Source organism: Patella vulgata, chromosome 9 (assembly GCF_932274485.2).
Source record: "Patella vulgata chromosome 9, xgPatVulg1.2, whole genome shotgun sequence".
Taxonomy (NCBI): domain Eukaryota; kingdom Metazoa; phylum Mollusca; class Gastropoda; family Patellidae; genus Patella; species Patella vulgata.
In genome coordinates, this window is record NC_065887.2 from 34,956,907 (window position 1) to 34,974,262 (window position 17,356).

General features: G+C 36.3%; 1 protein-coding gene across 3 annotated transcripts in view; it reads left to right on the forward strand.

Annotated features, from left to right (window-relative positions):
* Window positions 1-17,356, forward strand: part of LOC126832685 (cardioacceleratory peptide receptor) — a 117,311-nt gene that overhangs the window by 70,554 nt on the left and 29,401 nt on the right. The window lies entirely within an intron of this gene.

Sequence of the window (17,356 nt, forward strand, 5' to 3'; positions counted from 1 at the left end):
AGGAAAAAACCCTTAATTTCTATAGAGTATTTTATATGATCTTCAAGGTTATTTAACAAGCAGAAAGTGTCAGTCATAGTATCAACAGACGATAAACTCAGATTACATCAACATAAATTCTAGCCAAATCACTTTAACGAATCGTTTAAACCCATGTCATTTAGCATATATGCACAGATTAGCCATTACTTTGTTGTAATTGGCCATAGGTAACCGATTGAATGATACTATTTGGATCCAGCTATAGGGAAACAATAATACCAGACCAGTCTATTACTTTTGTACTGTTGATCAATAATCTAACGAATTGTAATCTCATCATGTAATTAGGCATGCAACCAACACTTAATTCCTCATAATAAAAGATGATAAATTCTTCAGCTCCAAATACCAAAAAAAAACCATTGAATTTTTCATTACCTAAGTACACACGTGTCTAAGTTCCCAGATAAACAAGAAGTATTCAGTTTTCAGACCAAAAGAATTGTCAAAGAGCGCAAATTGCATTTTACCCTGAAACGCAGACAAACGTGATATTAGATTTTTTTGAGTTATACCTTCTTCCGCTTGGCGGATTTCTTTCTCATGCCGTATAGCTTTTCAGACTAGAAAGATGTACTATATATACATGTGCTCTCAATTTTACCTTTTCTGCTGCTCTCAAACCACGCCAACTAGTCAGTCTGTGGGGTTATACTATTCATGTCCATTTCATATTGCATAAATAGTTATAAAACTTCAAGAGGGTAAAATTACCATATCCTTTATTTATATATATATATAAAACGTATATTTGTCAAGACTTTAAAGAGCTAGAATGAATGTATTTGGCGACATCCGCTCTTTTCCTACTTCTTTCAGTCTTAGGTGTTTTCATCAATCGTTGATAGATATAGCTGCGACAATAAGTATATTTGTCAAGACTTTTAAAGTGCTAGAATGAATGTATTTGGCCACTTCCGCTTTTTTTCTACTTCTTTCAGTCGGATATTTTAGGCGTTTTTACCAGTCTTTCATAAATCATTGCTGTTCCAACTAGACTGTATTGCGTGGACAGATGAAACAGAAATAGAAATGTCACATAGTATAACAAATTGCCGCGGATATTTTATTTTTTCTCGGAAAGATCACTACAGGTGTTCAAATTATTCTATTTTAGCCACCTATAAGGTCGATAAGACTATGGTTGAAACCCAACCCTTTTAAATATCCCATAACGTCCCATTTCGTATTTTCATTATCGTTTACTAATTATAAATGTCAGGTATATGTGGGTCATAGACAATCTATGCTTCATTTGATTTTAAAGACCGTGTTCATCATTTCTTCCCCTGATTTATGGGGAAGCCACAAATAGCAGCGTAAACGCCCAGATAACTTAACTCGGGCGATGGATTAAATAATATGGTTTTAACACGTTTTAGGTTTAGAATTACAATTACGTTTAAAGGGATATTTCCAAATATTACAACAGTGTTTAATGATGTAATTTGCTGTGGAGACGTAAGTTGAAATTGTCAGCTGTCAATGTCAAATATCGGAACATGGTATGTGTAAGTTTTTCGCACAATCGAATCCATTTCGCACGATTCTTAAGTTTGTGTGGCTTAACGTCCACTTTCACCTGCTGTCTCCGCAGGAGTGATTATTATTATTATATAGCCTTAAATATCCCAAGGTTACCAAATTTGCCAATACCCGTTTATTTTATTTCCATATTTTAAAGAAAATTACTTTATTTATGAAGTGTTCGTCTCTTACTTCGCCATATCCAGTAACATTATATGTATCTTTTCGATAGGCTTATTCGTGACAGGAAGGAGGGTCATCCAAGGTAGAGAGGTAAAAAAGGGGTGAGGATTATCTTGTAGAACACGGGGAAGGGTAGTGGGATCATCTGGTACTTTTAATATAACGATGTGAAGAAAATAGTATTACATATATAGTATACTGTATAATGTTCTTGACAACATGGTATAACACTGTATAATGTTCATGATAACATAGTATCAGTCAGTATAATGTTCATGATAACATAATAGAACACTGTATAATGTTCTTCTTTTTTAACACAGTATACTATATAATTTTCTTGTATACTGCTTAATGTTTTTGTATTACACATTATACTGTATAATCTTCATGATAACATAGTATTACACATATATATACTGTATAATGTTCTTGATAAAAGAACCCCAGTATAATTCTACAGCCCTCGGCTCTTTAAAACACGCAGTATAGCATACTGTTAGCTTGATGGATGACTGCCAATTGTGACAATAGGCCCTGGAAGCTTTGTTTGAACATGGATTGATGTTGTGAGATGCCGCGTATCTTTATATCACAACATTTCAATCATACGTTTGAAGAATTCTACAAAAATATAACTGGTAAGGTAACTCCTACATGGCTTGACTTAATAAATTGTACTCCTTCCTTGGTTACACCGTTTCTTTTCATGAAGAGTACAGAAATAACTTGATGAGAAAAGAATTGGAAGCGAATCTCATTATGCTTTTACATGTTTTGAGAATCTATGCAGTGTGAAATCGCTTATAGAATTACATGGTTAGCTTGATTTTAATCACAGGTAGAGCCTCTGGGTAACGGTGCACATGTTCCTGTGGAATATAGTATTTTAGCATGTGCTTTTGTCTCAAAACTCTCTGCCCTGAACCCGACCGTATACATGTATAGTGGTATTATTGAGGAGAGAGAACACAATACCGCATTTCTTTGCAAAAATTGATCCCTAAAGCTGGCTTCGGTCATTTTGAGAGGAATATATAATCTTAAAGACACATTATGTAGGAGATAAATCTGCCTATTGCGGGTATTTATTTTGGCATCAAATGTTATAAGATTTAAATGATTTAAAACACCCGCGAGATTGAAAATTTAACGAAGAAATGGAAAACCTAGACTTAGCCTCCATCTTCATGTACCGTTGCTACGATAATAGACAAAAGTAATCTTTAAAATCAAAAACGAAATTAATTAAACCTTCCCGGTAAAATACGGCTTCATAACGTGACTAGGTTCTTGAAGTATGTTAACGAGTTTTATCACCTTATTAACCATTGCTATACTTGATTATAGTCCATCAATATAGTCAGTAAGTTTTTACTTAGTACTACTATTATTAGGCCTTTAAGTGATATACATAACTCAAGTGGGCTAGGTTTCAAGTACATTTTTCTGTTTAGTCAACAGTACGGTACTCGGAGGAAGAGGGGGTAACTAACTTTAATATTAATTCTCATTTCTTAGACCGGCTCTAAATTTTTCCCAAATTTTTGTAGGGGTTGAACGCTCTCTACCATAGATGGAGCAACATGTGGCAACCTCTTGCGCAAAAGCAGGGATGAGGTTCACCATGTAAAACGTGAGATACACAAACTGAAAGTAGCATACAAAAAAAACATGCAACTGTCCGCCCTACATTTCAACCTGACCAACCACTTAACTCGCGTATCCTTCTGCTTCAAAATCATAATTATTCACCAAAACCTGACAAAAAATGTATATCCAAACCCTTTTCTTCGATTCTCCACAAAAAAGGTCAACAAAGATCGCCATGCAAAGGGGGGGGGGGGAAGGAAGAGAAATACTAAAAATTAACTTACTTTATGAGCTGTGTCCACCATAAGGATTGGGATTCGTTGGGATGGCCTAATGGTCGCGCTTAGAGCTCTAGCAGAACGGTCACCTCTGGCGTGCGGTCGTGGTTTCATTCCCTGGTGTGTGCGTATAGGGCTCGGGGATAATAGCGCCTTCTTAACCTCGTGGGTTTACCCCGGGTACCCCGTTTTCCTCCCACAGGTAAGACCCCTGTCCGTGCGCTAGATGATAAAAATGAAATTAAGACAACTTGTCTGCGATAGCACCCTCGATGGAAGCGGACATTAAACACCTAAGTAAATGTAGCTATGGTTAATGAGTTTATAATGCATACAATCCAGTAATATGCCTCGGTAATATTAATGTTTTCTTTTGTTATCCGCAAATGGCGATTGCTAGTTTGGGAAAAATAGTGCAATTCAAAAATTATTTGGACTGGGTAACACTAGTAAACTCTCAGCGTTAAACAACACAAGTATATAATGGCAAGTAACGGTGTAGATCTAGTAGTAAGTTATTGTAATGATAACAATCAGACTACAAGTTAACACCGTGTAATATAACCAATTACCTCGTGAAGAAATCAAGTTCAACTGATTATAACTCACAATAATATAATACGAAACTACGGCTTTGCGTACATTCGCATCCATCATCTTGCGTTTTTACTTGTGATACAGAATGTTATTTGTACAAGATCTTACATAAAAACTGACAGGTAAAGAGAGAAAAAAAACAGGCGATATTAATCTTCCATTGGGTAATAAATTAGTCTCGGTGACATGAGAGCATAATGGTTGGCACAGAAATCTGAAAATGTGATCTTCGCCATATGCAAAATGTTGAGTCACATGTGGTTTTGAGGCAGCACGGCTGTGAACAATATGTAAAAGTGCACAAATATGTATAAGACGTTTACGGGCTGCACCGATTTGATAATTCAGTGCACTCCAGTGAAAAATAAAATGAGATGCTTGCGGCATCCATGATATGTGAAACAAATGTTCCTTGTGAAATAAATGATAAACAGATTTATTATTCGTGAAAATGATAATGAAATAATTTAGGCGTCTTGACAGGATTTTTAAATTTTTTATCATTGATTTTATATCATGGATTCTTGGTTTCATTAATTTCTCATATCAATCTGCGACCCACCCTGAAAACATGACCTCATGCACCCATACAAATTTTGATCATTTTATATTTTGTTGGTGTGTGTGTGGGGGGGGGGGGGGATTTGTACATGGAACATATGTTGATAAAACGAGATTACTTGCCCTGATTATTACTGTCACCTTATCTAAGCCTTTTTGTTCACGTAATAAGTGACTGCCATTTTTCTGGTCCGCCCTTTAGAATTATAGCCACATCAAGTGCAAATTACATATCGGTGTAGATCTGCCTTCTTAGTATCCTAGTTTGCTTGTACTCCCTATAAAACTACGCCATATTAAAGTGGGTCGGGGAACACAAACCTTATCTTATAGTTGTTAATATTCAGAAAGACCCATAGATTGTACCCAATATGATAGTGATTCGTCAAATACGGTCATATATTGTCGTGGGTCTGTCGTACACAATTCACGAGAAGAAGAATCCTGTTAGTCAGATAATTACTTTCAGAGTTATTTCCCTTGATCACTACACTTGCGGGGTTTGGGGAGGAGGGGGGGGGGGGCGAATGGTTTAACTCGTTAGATCACAAGGTCTGTCTGTCATTGAATCAAATGGCGTGGTTTCGATTTGCCGCTTGTACGTGACAAGGAATAGGATCACTTGTTCAACAACTTGGCCTTTCTCCGGGTCCTCCAGTTTCCTCCCACAACTAACGAAACCCTACGCCCAAGTGAATTATTGAAATAAGACGTTAGTCCAGAAATGACATAGTTTGTGTCGAGTGGACATTAAACCCCATTTCTTTTTTTCTCTATTTCCTTTAACTGAACACTTTGAAAAAGATTTTGGACGATGCAAGCAATAAATGAAATGAAATGAAATGAAATGGGGTTTAACGTCTTACTGTTCTGCTCCGACTGGGCTAATGAAGACGGGCTGCAGGCACTAAAGTTACAATCTGATTGACTTCATTACAAACAGGGTGATAGTATCACGTATAACCATTTTCATGTTCATTTACCTTGCGAGCGGTCTTTAAAATATCTGGTTTACAGTCCCTTTAAGCAGTACACCACATTCAATGATGTCTCCATGTTGCTCATATATTTCAGTACCCTACATAGAGTTTCCACAGTTTACAAATAATTATCAAACTATTTGCCTTACGGAAACTTTGTATGTTGATATTTCTCTACTGTGAGCGTGGATGGCATCTTGGGTAAATAATATTTAAGCGTGTTTTTACAAGTGTCATGTATGTTTTTGCATATAGTTAAAGATGCATTACGTAAGCGCTAATTTTACCAATTGCAGGTCTTTATTTTAGCTTCAAATGTTATATATACTATTATTTAGAGATGACAAACCCGTAATCAACTCCCTACACTTTTTAGCGTTTTCCGAGATTTTAGTCGGATTATCGATGTTATTGTTAAAATTGTTTGGCGTTCCAACTCATGCGACGTCAACGTCTGTCTTTGAAACAATTTCTTTTTTCATTTTGGAGTGAAGCCTGTACCATTTATTACAGGGCCGGGACTGTATAGTGCACGCAGTGGACGCTTGCGGCTGGCCCCCGGATCCATTCACTTGTTGTTTATTTCTTGCACTGACTATGTATTCTGTCTTGTCCGCAGGGTTTATCTTGTAGATTTTGTTTTGCATGTAGTGCGGTCCCCTTGCATTTTCAGTTTTCATTATATTTTTTGAACTGTTAGAACGGCCGGCTCATGTCAACATGGTTGTTTGAGATATACTTAGGGTATTTTTGAGATCACTCACAAAGGGAGTCTTAAAGTTGTTTTAGCTTTTGTGGTTCAGATCCAAACATCCTCTCCATTTTGTTAATCCAATGTGCGCGAGTAGGGATATGGTTTCTCAATCAGGAGTACTTGACGCCAGTTCTCATTTGTTTTTTTACGTAGAGAAAAACACAACTTTAACATAAATAATTCCAGATCTAGAACATTCGGATAAATTCTAGTTTTTCTCTGACATTATCAAATATATAAACACTACTACACTGGGGATATATAATTGACAGTACATTTGAAGATTAATGTTACAACAGACTTTTTTTAAAGTTTATATTAAAAATTAAAGGCTCGGTACACTTAAAATATATAGTTATTAGAATCAAGATTTGACAAACTTTTTATGCTCTTTCGTTAAATGTTACATCAAATTTATAGATTACGTTCATGACGTCGCTGGGGGAATCAAAATTAGAAGTTGTGGATTGGAAAGGGAAGATATTCAACTAATAATTCACCAATTTAACCGATGTACTAAAAATATCGCCATATTGACATATCGGGTAGTACTGATGCGGGTAGCGCTTAAACGACCACACCTAAAATTTAGAGTTACCCATCTTTGTTAGACAAAAGAAACAGGTGGACCGTCGCGGTTAATGCTAAATGATAAGGCCGGTTTAATTTTTCGGCTTGTCTGCGATATCACCTCGGTGGAAGCGAACGTAAAATACAACTAACTAACAACAACAACTAATTTTTCGTCATAGGTCACGAGATGTAAACAGGACTAGCGCTAATTCCAACCCTAACCCTGACCCTGGACCCAGCCCCAATGTTTACCCAAACCCTAACCTACAATCTCGCCAACAATCACGTGCCCTAAACCTTATTTACATCTCAACGACCTTGACAAAAATTGCGCCGGCCTTAACAAAAAGGTGTATTAAACACTTTCTTCAAAAATAAAAATTTCTACCCTGTTTTCCTGCATGCAACTTGCTGGGGGGAAGGGGGGGAGGGTAGCTAAATTATTTAGGTTAATGTAGTTTTTAGGTCTATATCAGACTACTTTTAAACTTCGCTGTCAAGACCTTCAAACTAATTATTATTCTCAAGCCATATAATTTGCAAATATTGAAAAGTATATTCATATACGTTTATGGGGGGTCTAAAGTTATAAAACTATCCTCTGGGTATGTGTAGGGAGCCGCGATGGTTCAGTAAGTAACCAGTAGGTCTCGGGTTCGCTCCCGCTGTTGGCCGATAAAGTTCCTCTGGATTTTCCGCCGCGGTTTTCCCTTGTCAGTTGTGCAGGCCGGAGGGCCTAACAAGGACAGTGTCTAGTCGTTCAAAAGGGATATTGGTGTGCACGTTAAAGAACCATTGACAGTTGGAGTTCGATATAAGAGTTGGTCGTATTGCAGCTGTATGGCGTACATCCGCCTGCATTAGCCCAGTCGGTGCAGAATATTAGGACGTTAAACCTCATTTATTCATTCGGTCTGAGTATGTGTCTTTGATGTAATTAAAACTGTCAACATCCACTAATACATATTAACTGATTTAAGGCTTCATTGACCATACTTTTACCATAATAAAACCCTTCATCATGTGAATTAATAATGCTCGAATGGCCCGATATAACCACTTAGTGTGATCAATCCTGTTAAAGATGCTCTCGTGGTTTGATTATTGGGCTTGTTTATAATTATAAGTCTGCCAGTAAACGGAGTAACTGAACGTTTGACATGACCGTACTGCTACTAAAATAATTTTTAAAGGATGAAAAATAACGGGATATTTCCGCCCATTAACAGCTCTTTCCTCACGGGGGGTTGGATGGCTGAATGGCTGAATGGTTAGCGTGCGCGCGCTGTATCATAAAGTCTGTCATTGAGTCGACTGGCGTGGTTTCGAATCCCCGGTTGTACGTGACAAGGAGTAGGGTCGCCTGTCCAACCTCGTGGGTTTTCTCCGGGTCCTCCGGTTTTCCCCCACTGCTAAAGACCCCTATGCGCAAGCGAATTATTGAAATAAAATTGAACCATATGTTAGTCCCGAAATTACCTAGTTGTGTCGAGTGGACGTTAAACCCCATTTCTCTCTCTTTCGTCACATTTTCCGCATGAGTATCGTGCATATTTATCGCAGACTTACAAGGAGTCAGTGTGCTTCTTTCTTATGAACTAATATCGGGAAGCTTTGAAATTCTTCAAAATAGATTCCATGAATTTCATACAGTCTTCTGAGCTGTACCCACCCCTGTATACCTCTTGTGCCACAGTGATGTGTTTTGACAACATTAGACGACAGATAGACAAATAAAATGGGTATGTTCAATAAGAAAGTAAACATAACATTCATTAAAATAACAAGTTTGAGACAAATCAAGAAATAAACTGACAGCTGAACATGGTTAACTGACAATTATATAAACAGTATTCATAATTTTGTCTGTCATGTAAAAAATTATTATTTACGTATATGTCAATCAAGGTCCTAATGAATGAGTCAAATTTCGTGGTTTTCCTTCCCAGGCTTGTCCGTAACCGGGTGTAGGACCACCTTCCTGGCCTTGTGTGATTCCCTCATGATCTCCAGATTCTTGCGATTATTTGGATGATTTTCGTCTGATTTTATCCTACTATCTGCCTTTTAAATGACACCAGATTATATAACGTCTGTTGTTCATTAATGATGACGTTTTCAGAAAGTTTATCACATCAATAAATACCATATATCAGAACCCCTTGGTTTAATATTGTACATAATATTGTTATATCTATATAGTCATCTGGGGGATCACGGTGGCTAAGTGGGTAAGGCGCTGGCTCGCTAGCCTGGAGGTCGGGTGTTCGATCCCTGCATTGGCCGAGAAAGTTCATCCCGATTTTCCGGCGTGGTTCTCCCTTGTCAGTGATTCAGGACGGAGGGGCTGACAAGGACAGCTGTCTAGTCGTTCGGATGGGACGAAAAACCGAGGTCCCGTGTACTCATTGGCGTGCACGTAAAAGATCCCTTGACAGTTGGAATTCGATATAAGAGTAGGCCGTAGTGCCGCTGTCCGGGCAAAATTTCCCTCAGAGCACACTGTATGGCGTATGCCCGTCTTCATTAGCCCAGTTCGGAGCAAAACAGTAGGACGTTAAACCCCATTTCATTTCATTTCATTTATATAGTCATCTATAAAAACAATTCGTGTATATTCTTTGTTTCAGTAACTCGTTTTATACACATCCTAAATATTTTCCTATTTTCATATAAAACCTTTAATATTACACGAGTGTGGTTCAAAACTACGATATTGACGAAAATGGTTTTGGACAACGTCGATTACTATCTCATTCAATCTTTTATTTAAACATAGTTTCCTAAGACAAGTAATCGGTATAAGTCGGTGAATATTAACTTTACCACTGGTAATGTGTTATAATATTTATAACCTAGTTTATGGTAATTACAGAATAATGTGACAAACCAATTCTCGTTTAAGTTATTTCAGTCATTCGTCCCACTGACCCTGGGGTTAGATTATTGTAATACTATTAGTGTATAACAGAAGATCGGTTTAGTAAATATAGGATTTATTTACATCGGGAACAGGAACATATATACACAGGAACATAAATCAAACAGCAACTTAAATACTTCAGGGCCCTTATTCACGAAAACTTAAACTAAGATACAATCGAAATTTTAAGAAATACTGCAATTCGATTGGCTGACCAGTAAAATCAATTTGCATATATTCAATTTGCATATTGGTCAGCCAATCGAATTGCAGTATTTCTTAAAATTTCGATTGTATCTTAGTTTAAGTTTTCGTGAATAAGGGCCCAGGAACATAAACGATAAATCAACACGGCGCATGCATCACCCTCTACGAAGGCAGCGGCTGAACTCGGGTGAGCCCATACGCTCCAAGTCTCTCCTCTTCGCTCATCGCAGTCTCTCCCTTACCAAATCTCTTTTACTACAGAAACACGGGGTTCTTCTATACCTTCGAACAGGTAAGACAATTGATACTAATATCTTATAAGGAACTAGGCATCGTATGAATTTAGTTGAAGAGGTTTGTAGAAGTGGATAGCCAATATCATATATTATCAATAACGTGGAGTTCAATGGGTTCGGTGCATCTAAATAAATATTTTATATGTATAAAATATAGACTTAATATGATAAACGTTATGGAGCCATTAGTCACCTTATATACTAACCTCTGGATGAGAGATGTTTTAAAGATACAATATTGGAGATTAGTTAAAAACTAGATAATGTTAAGGGAATTTGCTGGAAATTTCAGTCAAATTGATCCACTCTGAACCGAGAAATTAACGATTGAATTTTGGGCCTAGCCTCGATCATCATTATTAAAGTCGGTAGGATAAAATATATAGTCTCGATTATCCATTTTTTGATTTAATCATCAATGAGCGTTGAGCAGCAGACCGGGTTCTAATCCAGTAAATATCGCAGGCTAGCGATGACATCGAGAGTTGAATGTGGTGTGGATAAGTTAATTAATGTTTAATTAATAATTTAAATAACATTTCAGGCCGAAGGAAAAACCTGCAACTGGCAGGTTTAGCTCTTGCGTAATGAGTTTAAATGACCGTAGCAAATTCTTAGAATACTACCTGAATTCGTTAAGGGTGATAATAAACCGATGTTATCAGAATTGTTCGAATTATTTTATTGGCGCTACAGGTTTTGTATTATCAAAATTGATTTAAGCTTCATCCGATTTTAGAGTCAAGTCTTTAACCCAATATCATCCACAGTCTGCGACATTGCAACCAGGACTTATTGGTCAATTTAAATCAACATTGATGTTGTTATCTTACCGTGAAAAGATGGGATTCTGATATCCAGTATTTAAAAAAAAATAAAAAATTTAAAACTGGCACACGAATCGCGTGTCAGAATGATTCGAGTGCCATTTGTAATGAAGCGACTCGATGAACGAAGCTAATCATACCCCACAGGAGAATACTACATAATTGATTAGAAATTACAGTAAAACAGAAACGATTGAATGGAAATCAGTTTATGTACATTCACAATACATTATTATATGAGTTGCGACCCAATTGTGTCCATTTCTATGTGCCAAAAATAGGGATTTAGCCCCTTTAACTGATAAAACTTCTATAGCGAGGATTTTAGACATCGTAAGAAAATAAATATGGGATGAATCACGTAACATGATCAGTATATGCGATAATGTCGATTTTAAAATTGATTATACGGTGCTTAAATACTTTTTTCAAAATAATATCTGACCAAGAAAAAACAAAATTGACTGAGATTTTACTATCGAAACGTCTGGGGCAAATAAACATTATATAAATTTAATCACTTGATATTTATACCAGTTATTTTTACAATTTAATTCTTAAAGATTGCCAATACTTGATGATATTAAGTTTTTGGAGCATTTTCAGCATCTGCTACTCAGGCCAAAAGGGAAGGAAGGTGTGAGTGGGGGGGGGGGGTTATTAAAGATATAAATGACACAGTTTCTGTTGTCCTCATCTCTACCACCAGTCCCGTTGGCCATGAAAATACTTGTTTTATCAAATTGAAGACTTGTTGATAATTATAAATTAAAAAAAAACATTTTGGTGTTTTTTGTCTTCAAATATGTTTCCTTAAGCGATGACAGCATGCAAATAAAAGTTGATTTGGAAAAATATGTATTTTACGGCCTTGGGTTATGGTATAAGAAAATGCTTGCTTTGCATCTTCAGTGCTGAAATGATTCACAATATAGGCAGCTGAGTTAAGAAATTAAAGAGTGGGTCTTTCATTTTGTTTATCTGCGGTTAAGTCGACCAGACAACCAACATGAATAAAACATTCAGTTGTAATTCGCAAACCAATTAATGAATGAAGATCCCCAAATCATTGACCAATCCACAATACTTTTGTTATGGGTTGTCTGCATGACGACTAGAACATCTGCTCATACATTCATATTGAAACTCTCGAAATGTGACTTTGGGTCTACAAATCTGAAAACTGCTTCAAGTGTGTCTTTGACATCGGTTGGAATTATCTTGTAGAAAGAAAAGACACGAGATTAACGTCCATTTAACGTCGCCAGTCCAAAAGAAAATACCTTGTCACGCGACAATGAGAAACTTGTTTACATTGTTCTTTTTGATGCTCGCACACTGGGCGATTGGCGATAGATAGATAGATAGATCATCAAATAATCTAGATTGGGTGAAGGTAATAAATTCAAAAGAAAGCTTGATCCGCTTTTCTGGAGGACCTGTGGTCTGCGTTTCAGGATAATCCGTGGCGTGTAACGTGTTTAATAAGTCTGTTAACGGAAACACCCCCAAATCGCCCGAATAATTGGGTTAAATCTTACTCGTCAAAAAAATAGTAAAACAGTCTATCCCGTAAAAACAACGAACCCAACCACTACCATAAATGAGACAAAGAAGTAAGAAAATTAAGAAAACGAGAACTTCATCAACACGTAGCTTCCACAAATCCCAAAGATTCCGGCGACGAACAGCGGTGAAATAAACAACAGCAACAAAAATATACATGAATAACTAGGCAAAGAAATTTGTGTGAGATATTATCCCAGGTCGACGCGGACGTATATATATTTGGACCACTTGGCCAACTGAACCTCACCTCTAATTCAAAGTGTCAGACAAACATCTGAGTGGGAGTAATATAGTTTATTTCCAGAACACAATAAATATTTCATTTGTTCCTCAGCATCCAAGTATATATATACATATGTCAGTCAGAACTATATTTCAATCCATCAGTCTTCTATTTCCTTGAAAAGACTCCTTGTATGTCAGACAGTATATTCTTTTTAATTTATTTTACTTCTTTCATCGTGTGTTTAGACATATTAACAAGTGATTTTATACCAGACAACTGATAATTATTTTCCTTTCTTATATATTATTGTATGGTGTAGACATATGTATATCTTATTGATCAAATTTCTATTATAAATCAGGAAAAGGCGAAATACGCTGTTATTAACCTCTCATAATAGATTTTTAAAAAAGAAAATATGGGTTATAAATATGTTGTCGTTAAAAGTGCAACATGACAAATGACTTACAAATATCTTAAAAGTAACAAAAGGTACAATTATATTGTTTAATTAAAATGAAACACACCCGAAAAACAATATATTATTACTTTATTTATCAGAGAAGTATAATGGCGGCATGGAATCAGTACGGTTAAATATTCACAACAAAAGCACAACACAGGGAATATATAGATTAACTTGAAAACGTCACTGAATTTTTTACGAAACGTCGTTATTAAATAACAGAGACGTAGTTATATCCATATAAAAATAGATATGTGTTTTTGTTGTGAACTTTAAATTCCCGTAATTTTTATGTTAGACAAGATTACAAATTGCTCTCCTTCGCATTGCCTACGTGACCATAGAAGCAACAAGTTAGACTCCGTGTAGAACCACCTCATGCTTTCCAGCCAGCTTCATCAACTTCCGGTTACGAACGGCTTAGAATAGCGCTTGAAAGCTGAATGGCAGATGGCCAAAATCAAAATTTGCATAGCACTAACGCTTTAGGAATGTCCCAAGGCTACCCAGTTTCACCCCCAACTCCTGGTAATGAACCGTCCACAACAATAGCAACTCAGAAGAGAACGCGAACGGCGCTTGTGCCCTGAATAACGGGGACAAAATTAATTTATATGTAACGTGTCGGAGAGAAGTTAAAACACTCATATTTGGGGTTGTTTTTTGTTGTTTATTTTGGGTTTGGTTTTTTTGGGGGGTTTTTTCTTTACCCGAAAAGGTCTTATCAAAATTAATGAATAAATAAAAGTGCTGAGATTTTATAATCAATCATACAGAAGCCTGTATTTTCTATTAACACATTAATATCCTTTCTTAATAGTCTGAAAAAATATAACAGACATCACATGATTACTATAAATTGTTTTTCCAGGCTTTGATTGACAGTTTGTGTAGGTTGCCTTTTGTTGAATACTTGATGATATTTACATTAATCGGTTTGTTAAGCTTCTTAACTTGGCATTGTATAGCATTCAAAGAGCTACATCAAACACCAAGACATGGCGACAATCTTCCACAAATACTTCATGGCCTATTCCTTATTATCAAAGATAAAATGTTTGAAATAATAGAACGAATAATAATGAGAATCGACGAATATCGACAGATTGCATTGGTCATTTTGAGACTGACATAGGTTTAATTTTATTTGCTACCGTTATTAATGCAGTTATGCAGATTTTTGTTGAGAATATCTTTAGAAATAGCATTATGTACGCATAACATGTTTCTTATGAAAACACTTAGAAAATACGTGTCAGTTATAAACTTCATACAGAACTCGGATCACGTAGAGCAAATGCTTTCTGGGTACTGATTGTCAGAAAAGTATACTTGACACTTGACATAAAGCTTTTCTTTTTAAAAAAAAACGAAAAAAAGCTTTTGGCTAACTTAAAAAAACGAAAGCTTTTCCTCAAATGGAAATCTTGTACACTTTTAACCAGTTGTAACTAAAGTATATATGGTTTTTAATTATGTATAGCCATAACCTTGCACCAGATCGCGGAAACTTGGATATTTTAGTGTGGTTGTCAAATTACCATTTCTGATAAAATAAGAATGTGTGGGGGATGAACAGATGTACCTCGTAGATACACAAAACTGATATCAAAATTAATGCTGAGAGTACTCTACGGTACTGATAATGCACTACGGCACTAAAAAAGGGTGTAATTAAAAACTATAAGCAGTGTTAATTAAGTGTAAACTTTACACCACAGCTAGCGTTTTTTAAATGTAATACATTTCCAAGGGTAACCAACTAAAAGAACTACACCTAACAAGTGTAACCGATATTCGTGATTACTGAACACCTGAATAGGTGTAATTATGGGGTGTTTTGGACAAGCTACACCGCTACCCGTGTTATACTGCATTTACACCAAAGGGTGTAACTATTATTGGGGAATAAATAATAGATAAGTGTAATTTGTAGACGTTAAAGGGTGTTTGGGATGAGCTACCCCTCTACAAGCGTTTTATTGCATTTACACAACCATACATATAACTCATTTTAGAGTGTTTACTCATAACGAGTAAAGTATAGATTATTTTAGCTTGTATAAAGACGTTTAATGTCCTAAAATATTAACAAGTACATTAGCTTAATTAATAATTCTTAATTCAGATGGGGTGCATAATTGAATAAACCACATTATTCAGCTCAGCTAAGTTGCAAGGATAAGTGTATTAATTTATCCTCATGGTTTATATTCATTGTAAATTAAAGCAGATTGTCTAATTGCCCAACAGCAGTTGGATTTGAATCAGTCAGATGGATATTTGTCACTTTAATGTCGTTGTAAAATGAAGGGAAGTAGCCGACGGTCTATTTGTAATTTGGGTCGGGCTAAACGCCCTATACTAATTATCATAGAGACCGATAGCCAATTTCAAGTTATCTGAACTTAGAAGTCGTTAGCTTGAAAAAAACATCCTACAAAACGAATTACACCCGCGTTGGTGTTATAATTAAAATGGAAGTGTAATGCTTAAACTATAGTGTTGGGGTGAGATAGGTAACACTACTGCGAAGTGGCAACTAGTTTCCACCTGAATTGGTGTAATGTTTTACACTAGTTGGGTGTTATCGGTTTACACCACTAAAGATTAGGTGGCAACTAGTTTCCACCCCAATTAGTGTAAACTACCTTATTATTTTAACTGTGTACACTGCGATACTGACAGACTGATAGTGTTGCGGGTACACTGCGACACTGGTAGTGCACTACGGTACTGATGATATCGTTAAGGGTACCGACACTGCGATACTGATAGACTGGCAATGTTACGGGTACACTACGGCACTGATAATGCTCTACGGTACTGTTAGTGTTATGGGTACACAGCGGTACTAATAGTGTTAAGGGTACGCTACGGTGATAGGCGATTTTCTACGACAAGAGACGATTACTCTAATGAAAGCCAAGAATATCGACGAACACAATCAAGCAATTAATCACGTTTCACTGTCCTAAGAATAATGAAGATTAATCACGATGGACTTAAGATTTAACAAGAATTGATTCGGACTCCATACGATTTCAACAGACGCCGGTATGTAGAGATGTCAAGATTTTGCTCAGTAGTCATTAACAGTAACCTGCCGTACATTAAACACCGAAGAAACAAAATAGTAGTTGTTGAAGTATCCAGATTGACATGAAGTCTACAATTGATTTGGTCTGGAGTAGTAGAGGTTAATGCCCACTTCTACATATGGTGATAAAGTATGATAGAATCTGGAGAAATACATCCGTATGTATAGTAGTTGTGACTCACCATGATACATTGTATGACAATCTTACACCAAATCGTTCCACAGTCGTGGCAAACGTGGCATATTCGTAACAGTCGTGTGGATCAGAAAGTGCATCACGGCGGCAAAACGAATTTGCACGATTGGATACGACTTCTCCAGCTCTACCTCGGTTTGGAAGAAATCGAGTCTGCACATTTGTAGCGCATGTCCCAGTAGATAACCGTACTTACGGTGAACAGGGGTTTCAGATCACAGAGGATTTGTATATTTCGTATTTTTGAATAAAATTGTCCACTTAGAACATTGACTTTACTGGAAATGTCATGCATTTACCGGAAATGTTAACAGCAGTCTATTTCAGTTCTATCTCCTTCCTCAAATAGAGTAATACTGCACAAGATTACGTTTCAGACATTTACTAAAAGAATATTTTTTTTATTTTCTCAATAAGAAATCTTTGAGAAAATATACTACAATTACTAAACTTGAAAT